Genomic DNA, 9,631 nt, shown 5'->3' on the forward strand with positions numbered 1-9,631 from the left:
CTCATAGTTTTGAAGAGGTTAGTGTAGAGTCAGTGTAGAGTCCAATCCGAGGGCTAAGTTATCTTTGCTTAGTTTCAGGTTGTTGGCTAGACTCTTGTTCTCTAGGAAAATGCTAGGGTGGCAACTGGCACTTTCTTTTTCATCACCGATTGGTCATGGGAGTAAAATCCATTGCACCCTCGGAACTAGGTTTGGTGCACAGTACTTTCCATAACCAGGAACTTAATCTCATGAAAAAGATGGTATTTTGAAACATATATTTTACACAGTCTTATTTCTCATTGTTACGTACTTGGCCTTTCCTTATCTTTTCACACACTCTTTTCCTTATGCTTCCCCTCATACTTTTGAAGCAAGATGTTGCCCGGAGGTTGCGTTCTATGCAGGCTTGTTCCTCAGATTTTACTATATGCCTCTTTCGTTATGCTTTCACACAAAATTTTGAAAATGCTTCTATCTTCAGGAAAGAAAATATCATTTCAAAGACTTTTTGTCAACCGTATTCGTTCCTAGAGCTCAGTATAAGGGACCGTCCTTAAGCTTCCACACATACATTTTTAAAACGCTTTTATGTTCAGAAACAAGATGGTACTTGAAAGGTGCGTTCTACATTGACTTGTTTCTCAGAGGTAGCTGTATGGCAGTTTCCTTAGGCATCCATAGATACATTGGAAATCACTCCTATCTTTCTGAAAAAAGATATTACTATTCTACACGTTCTTGTTTCTCCGGGTTAAATATATGGCAGTTTCCTTACACTTCCACACATCCATTTGAAAATGCTTCTATCTTCACGAAACAGAGTGTTTGTTGAAAGTTGTGCTCCACACAGATTTGCTCCTTAGAGTTAAGTATATGACACTATCCTTATGCTCCCACATTCTTTGGAAATGCTTCTCTTTCCAGAAATCAAGTTATTAGTTGAAAGATGGTTTCTGTACACTGTTCTTTCTTAGAGCTCAGTATATGTTACCTTGCTTATGCTTCCACACATATATTTGGAAACTCTTCTATCATCACTAAAGTAGATGTTAGTTGAAAACTGCATTTTACACAGACCTACAAAGGTCTCAAAGTTAAGGCTAGGACCCTCTCTCTGTGCTTCCACACATACTTTTAAAATGGTTCTATCTTTAGGAAACAAAATGTCAGTTGATGGATGGTTTAATGTGCACTGTTGTTTTTAGAGTTAAGTATATGGCTCCCCGGGGACTTATTCTTCCACACATATATGAAAAGCTTCCATCTTCAAAGAAACAAGGTGATAGTGTAAGTTCCATTCTACACAGAATCGTTTTCTCAGTATTAAGTATATGACACTTATGCTTTCACACATACAGGTGTTTGTTTGAAGACCTTTTATCTACACCGTTGTTTCTTAAAGTTTATGGCACTTTGCTTATGTTCCCATGAAGACATTTGCACAGGCTTCTATTTCCATAAAACAAATGTTACTTGAAATTTTCATTCTACACATGATTGTTTCTCAGGGTTAAGAATATGGTACATGCCCATTTTATGATTTGTTTATTTGTTTCTCGTGTATTGAGTTTGAGAAGTTCTTTGTAGATCTTGGATACCAGTCTTTTATCTGTAGTATCATTTGCAAATATATTCTCCCATTCCGTGGGCTGCCTCTTAGTTTTTTTGACTGTTTCCTTGGCTGTGAAGAAGCTTTTTATCTTGACAAGACAAGAAACAACAATTGCTGGAGAGGAGGTGGAGAAAGGGGATCCCTCCTACATTGTTGGTGGGAATGCAAGTTGGTACAGCCACTCTGGAAAACAGTATGGAGGTGCCTTAAAAATTTAAAAATTGAGCTACCCTATGACCCAGCCATTGCACTACTGGGTATTTACCCCAAAGATACAGGCATAGTGAAGAGAAGGGCCATATGCACCCCAATGTTCATAGCAGCATTATCCACAATAGCTAAATCGTGGAAGGAACCGAGATGCCCTTCAACAGATGACTTGATTAAGATATTACTCAGCTATCAGAAAGAATGATTACCCAACATTTTCTGCAACATGGATGGCACTGGAGGAGATAATGCTAAGTGAAATAAGTCAAGCAGAGAAAGACAATTATCATATGATTTCTCTCATCTATGGAACATGAGAACTAGGAAGATCGGTAGGGGAAGAAAGGGATAAAGAAAGGGGGGTAATCAGAAGGGGGAATGAAGCATGAGAAACTATGGACTCTGAGAAACAAACTGAGGGCTACAGAGGGGAGGGGGGATGGGGGAATGGGATAGGCTGGTGATGGGTAGTAAGGAGGGCACGTATTGCATGGTGCATTGGGTGTTATATGCAACTAATGAATCATCGAACTTTACATCAAAAACCAGGGATGTACTGTATGGTGACTAACATAATATAATAAAAAAATTAACAAACAAAACAAAAGAATATGGTACATGCCTCATGCTTTCACACATACCTTTCAAAATTCTATCTTCAGGTAAGAAGCTGGTATTAGAAATACAAACTGAGGGCTTCAGAGGTGAGGGGGGTGGGGGAATGGGATAGGCTGGTGATGGGTAGTAAGGAGGGCACGTATTGCATGGTGCACTGGGTGTTATACGCAACTAATGAATCATTGAACTTTGCATCAGAAACCAGGGATGTACTGTATGGTGACTAACATAATATAATAAAAAAACATTAAAAAAAAGAAGCAGTTTCCAAATGTATGTGTGGAAGCATAAGTACCATATGTTGAACTCTGAGAAACAAGTCCTGTGTGTAAAAATGCAACGTTCAACTAACATCCTGTTTCATGAAGACAGAAAAGTACCCAAATGTGTGTATGGAAGCATAAGGAGATCATCATATACTTAAAGAGATAATGCGTAGAGAAACAGTCTTTTGACTAACATATTTCCTGATGATGATAAAAGCACCTGTCAAAGAGAGAGATGGAGTGAGTGCACAAGCCAGAGGAGTGGCAGGCACAAGGAGAAGCATTTCACCCTGGGCTAAGAGCCCGATGAAGGATTACCTCTGTGTCATTCAACACCTTTACATATTTAACCTTTGGAAAGTTCCAGTCTCACGCCAATCTTACAGAAGACATTTCAGAAGATTTTAGGCCTTTCTTTCTCATGTGGGAAATTTGTTGATACTTAATAGCAGTGTGAAGTGTTGGAGCAAACCAGGGTTCAGCAGTGTAAAGTATCGGAGCAAGCCAGGGTTCTCCTTTAAATGAGTCATGTGGAAACACAGAGCTTGTTAACAGGGATGACAACAGATGCACAGTGTTGTTGTGGTTTTTTTTTTAAGATTTTATTTATTTATTTGACAGAGATAGAGACAGCCAGCAAGAGAGGGAACACAAGCAGGGGGAGTGGGAGAGGAAGAAGCAGGCTTATAGCAGAGGAGCCTGATGTGGGGGCTCGATCCCATAACGCCGGGATCATGCCCTGAGCCGAAGGCAGATGCTTAACCGCTGTGCCACCCAGGCGCCCCAGATGCACAGTGTTAAAATAATTATATGCATATGGATGGGGGGTACCTCTGGATTGGGGAGGACACAGGGAGGAGCACAGGAGTAACCACGCAAGACTCCTCCCTACAACCAAAGTCAGAGGCTTCACCATACTGCAGTTTTGCTGCGGAGCAAAGATCAAAAATCATGACTTGGAAGTATTCCTCTCTGATACAGAAAGTTTTTAATCTGTGATGTCATCTTTATTCTTCCTTGTTAACAGAAGGAAGAAACAAATGCACAGAGAAGTTCCATTATTCCACCAGGCCTGAGTGTTGAAAATGCAAGAAAACAGGCCTAGAGCCAGGTCTTATTACATTGATCTGTTCATCACAGAAAATTTTATTTTTATTTATTTATTTTTTTTGAAGATTGTATTTATTTATTTGACAGAGAGAGAGAGCCAGCGAGAGAGGGAAGCAGGGGGAGTGGGAGAGGAAGAAGCAGGCTCCCAGAAGAGGAGCCTGTTGTGGGGCTCGATCCCAGAACTCCAGGATCATGCCCTGAGCCGAAGGCAGACGCTTAATGACTGAGCCACCCAGGAGCCCCCATCACAGAAAATTTTAAATGTTTTGTTTCTGTGTGTTGTAATAGTCTCCAGAGGGAAAAATGATTAATGGAATGGCATCATTTTAAACTATGCTCAAATGGAATTTAATATGACTAAAGGTTATTAATAAAAAGGCAAAAGATATTGGTGAGGATGTGGAGAAAAAGGAACCCTGTTGCATTGTGGGTGGGAATAAAATCGTAGCCATGATGGAAAACAGTACGGAGGTTCCTCAAAAATTTAAAGCATTGGTACCTTACGATCCAACAAACCTACTTCTGAGTATACATCTGAAGGTTGTCTCCAAGACAGAAGGGGTCATTTTATTAGTGTATCGCTTGTAGGTTTAACCCTCTGTTCTTAACACCCATCACAATCATTAAATCTTCTTGCTCCAGTTACAGCTTTTTATGCTAATATATCTTGAAGAGATATCTGTATCCCTATGTTCACTGCAGTATTATTTACAATAGCCATGACACGGAAACAGTCTAGGTGTCTCTCAGGGGAAAAATGGATAAAGAAAATGTTTTTTATATATAAATATAAATACACACACACAAAAGTAACACAAAGGTGTGGATTTGTTAAACAACCTTGCTGTGGTTATTATTTCACACTAAATATAATAACTTTGCATACCTTAAACTTAGACAATGTTGTTTGTAAATTGTTTGTCAATAGAGATGGAAAAATTGACCTTAAGTAAGTTTACGTGCTCCAAAAGTTTTTAGGATACTATACGGAACCTAGAGAACAAGAAAACAGAGAAATCACATGCATTTTAAACTTTACATTAATTTGCATCCTGTTTTTGCTCATAGTGATTTTCGTGAGGCGTTAGTTATGGCAACTTGATTCTAGAGCGATGTGTGTTATACCCGCAGAGCTGTCTGCTCTAGAATGCCACTTCTGTTGTTAAGTACTGAACACAGTTCATTGTCTACAAGCAACATGCTAAAAATAAATTTGTCCAAGTTCAATTTCCCAAAGACAACAAACCTTCACATTCACTCATATCACTGACTTACCAAACACTTAATTTTGCCAATAATAAATTTCAAATGAATTTGAGGCCAATACATAGTTGGTCAGGATAGTTTTTAAAACCATTAAAGTTAGCTAGGAAGGGTAGTTGTCCAGTTTCCATTTTGTCTGATGGAACCGTTAAACGAATTGTTATTTGTTCACTGCCAGAGTGGTTTCGCCCTTTCATGAATGTAGTATTTGTCTAGAAAGGTATATCATCAATATCCCATATCCAGTTACACACTGAAGTAGAAAATGAAGTCAGTGTTACAGAAGGAACCACGAACAAAAAAGCTAACCCATCTCACAGTTGAAAAAATAGAATTAGGAAATCTGCTCGGAAAATGCCTTGCCATATTTGGGGGAAAGAGTTCCCATTCCAGAGATATTTCTATGAAAACATCCAGTAGTTAAGAAATCAAGAAACTCCAAGTGACCGAGACACTGAGGCAGACTCCATAGAGTACAAAACCAAGGCTTTCAAAAAATAGGAGACATGGCAACACAGAATCTTAGGTCTTATAGGGAAACCACAAGATAAATCATAAGAGTTGTGCGAACTTACAGTTCCCAGAGTTCAATTATTCACTGATGTATATTTTATTTTTACCAAAACTATTTAAATATACTCAGGTCTCTGCATTCATAAGAGCCAGTTTAGGAGATGTGTATGTGCCTCTTCCCAACTTCAGTCCTACCCTTTCTACATCAATCCCTTTACACCTGTCCATTCTCTGAGGAAAGTTTTTTCATCCTTCAAGAATGACAAAAGTCATTCTTTAAGTAAAGAGAAAGTGAGGAAGTGACCCATCTACAACGATAGAAATCAATTCCTGGAACAGATTGTATCCACTCTACTTGGCCCTGGAGCGGGAGGAGCAGCGGGGCTCAGGGAGATGGCGCAGAGAGGGCAGCGATGGCTGCAGCGGCTGGAAGGGGGTGGGAGCCCCAGGAGTTCTGGAGCTGGCGCTTGGAGGAAGCGGCGGTGTCTCAAGGGTCCACAGCAGCCAGGTTCGGCCCTAGCTTGTCCAAGATCTGCCCAGCCTCCTGGCCTAAGAGCAGGAGCCCTTGGGGGCTCTGTGACCACTCCTCCAGCCGTTCGCTGCCCCGCGGCGGGTTTCTGGGCTTCTGCTGCCCCAGCCAGAGAAGCTTGCCCGCTGCCAGATGGGTTGCTGCGAGCAGGGAGAGGGAGCGCGCCCCAGCGCTAACCTTGCAGTTCCTCCCGCCCCAGGGGCGGCCTCTTCCTCCTACTATGGGGGCCTGTCCGAGGTGGGCCTCCTGCTGCCCAGCCGCCAAAGTGACACTGAGGTCTTTGCCACGCTCCATGCAGAGGAGCCCGGGGATGACAGTTCCTCCGCTGACCAGCGGTCTCCTAAGGGCACAGGGCAAGGCGCCTCCGGACGTGGTAGCAGCGACCTCAGGCCTTCCAGGGTCCCGTCTGGCCCAGGACCTGACCCAGGTCACGAACCTTCTCCCCTGACACCGGCTCCACTGGAGGCCGCCTGGGAAGGAGGAGGGTGAACCTGTGCCGGCTGGGGAAGGCGGAGTTTCACGAATTCTTGGGCTGGAGTAGGAGATGACTTACTTATGGTGGCTTAAAACCTGGAGCTCGTATCACCCAGTTAATTCCTAGCTCTTGTGAAACAGGTGAGACTGGAACTGCTGGTACTCCTCAGGTATCCAGCAAGGCGGCTTCAGGGCAGCTAGACTTGTAAACTGCTCAAAGAGAAAGAAGCTGTATCACTTTTTATGACCATTCTTCAGAAGTGTCATTGTGAAATTGGCGGAGGATTAGGGGACCCCTTTTTTAGCCGGTCCCCTGAGTCGAGTTGTATAGGTACCAGACCAGCCTGAATATCCACGGAATCAGCCTGAGACGCAGGAAGATACATCTGGATCTCTACAAATGAACATCTCCAGCGCTGAGTATTGAGGTACGAAGCGGGGAGCCATGCAACCGCACACAGATATTGGAAGATAAATGGAAGGGGGAGGGAGCCCCTGCATTCAGGCGCCGGGAAGCAGTAGCCACCTGCATGGGGCAGCGGGCGGACTCGCGGACCTGGACCCGCCAGAGAGCAGACTGAGACCATGAGCCAGAGAACGCGTGCCACCAGACTGAAACGGAGCTCCGGTGCGCTCACTGGAACCAGACTGAGACCAGGAGATCCGGGAGCATGCAGGGGCAGCTGGTGGCTGGCAGTGTTAGAAACACAAAGGACAGAGACGCGCCGGCCCTGGAAGTGAGGGTTGGGACGCAGGGTGTGAGGCGCACATCCCGGGATGCTGCAGGGTTGAGCAGCACCAACAGTAACAGAGTTAAAGTGGCCAGAACATCAGTGGAGAATGGTCCACAATCCCTCTGTTCTGAGACAGAGGCTGAGATTCGGCCACTGCTGCTCTGACTCTCAGAAGAGGCACAGCAAACCTCCAGGGAAAGCCACCAGAGAACAAAAGCCTGGAAATACTGGCTCACAGTGTGCCCATCCCTATACCCCCTTGCAGGGCACATGGAGACTCTACCCAAACAGGGTTGCCTGAGTATCGGCGCGGCAGGCCCCTCCCCCAGAAGGCAGGCTGAAAAATCAAGAAGCCCACATCCCTAAGATCCCTATAAAACAAGGGCGCACTGCCTGGGTCCCGGTCAATAATTTGGGCTCTGGACAACTCTGCAACCTCTCCTCATCAGAATGACAAGAAGGAAAAATCCCCCCCAGCAAAGAAAAGACAATGAGTCTGTGGCCTCTGCCACAGAACTAATGGATATGGATATAACCAAATTATCAGAAATGGAGTTCAGAGTAACAATGGTCAAGATGAGGTGTAGACTTGAAAAAAGTATTAACAAAAATGTTAATGAGAATATAGAATCTCTAAGGGTGGAAATGAGAGCGAATCTGGCAGAAATTAAAAATTCTATGAGCCAAATGCAGTCAAAACTAGCGGCTCTGATGGCCAGGGTGAATGAGGCAGAAGAACGTATCAGCAAATTGAAGGATGGGTTACTAGAAGAGAAAGCTAAAATAGAATCTGGGCTAAAAAAAATCCATTCTCAAGAATGTAGGTTACGGGAGATTACTGACTCAATGAAACGTTCCAATGTCAGAATCATCAGCATCCCCAAGGGGGTGGAGAAAAACAGAGGTCTAGAAGAGATATTTGAAAAAATAGTAGCTGAAAACTTCCCTAATCTAGCAAACAAACAAATGTTTGGAAACAAACATTCGTGTCCAAGAGGAAGAGAGGACCCCTCCCAAGCTCAACCATGACAAATCTACACCACATCATGTCATAGCGCAATTCGCAAATATTAGATCCAAGGATACACTATTGAAAGCAGCCAGGGCAAAGAAATTTCTCACGTACCAAGGCAAAGGTATCAGAATTACATCAGACCTGTCTACACAGACCTGGAATGAGAGAAAGGGTTGGGGAGGCATTTTTAAAGCTCTTTCAGAGAAAAACATGCAGCCAAGGATCCTTTATCCAGCAAGACTGTCATTCAGAATTGATGGAGAAATAAAGACCTTCCAGAATTGCCAGTCATTGACCAATTTCATAACCATGAAACCAACCCTACAGGAGATATTAAGGGGGGTTCTATAAAAAGTAAAAAGGCCACAAGAGTGATACAGAACAGAAAGTCACAATCTATAGAAACAAAGACTTTACTGGCAACATGGCATCATTAAAATGATATCTCTCAATTATCAGGCTCAATGTAAATGGCCTAAATGTTCCCATAAAACCCCACAGGGTTGCAGATTGGATAAAAAGAAATGACCCATCTATTTGCTGTCTACAAGAGACTCATTTTGAACCTAAAGATACATCCAGACTGAAAGTAAATGGATGGAATACCATCTTTCATGCCAATGGACCTCAAAAGAAAGCTGGGGTAACAATTCTCATATCAGACAGATTGGATTTTAAATTAAAGACTATAGTTAGAGACACAGAAGGGCACTATATTATTCTTAAAGGATGTATTCAACAAGTGGATATGACAATTATAAATATATATGCTCCCAAGAGGGGAGCAGCAAGATACACAAGCCAACTCTTAAGCAGAATAAAGAGACATATAGATAAAAATACGTTAATAGTAGGGGACCTCAACACTCCACTATCAGCAATAGACAGAGCACCGGAGCAGAAAACCAACATAGAAACAAGAGCTTTGAATGCCATACTCAACGAGTTGGACCTCATAGATATATATAGAACACTACACTCAAGAACCAAAGAATCCTCATTCTATTCTAATGCCCATGGAACATTCTCAAGAATAGACCATGTTCTGGATCACAAAACAGGTCTCAACCAATACCAAGAGACTGAAATTATTCCCTGCATATTCTCAGACCACAACACTTTGAAATTGGAGCTCAACCACAAGGAAAAATTTGGAAGAAACTGAAACACTTGGAGACTAAGAACCATCCTGCTCAGGAATGATTCGATAAACCAGGAAATCAAAAATCAATTTAAACAATTTATGGAGACCAATGAAAATGAAAATACAACAGTCCAAAACCTATGGGATACTGCAAAGGCAGT

Source organism: Ursus americanus, chromosome 22 (genome assembly GCF_024610735.1).
Source record: "Ursus americanus isolate L20-20 chromosome 22, mUrsAme1.1.p, whole genome shotgun sequence".
Taxonomy (NCBI): Eukaryota; Metazoa; Chordata; class Mammalia; order Carnivora; family Ursidae; genus Ursus; species Ursus americanus.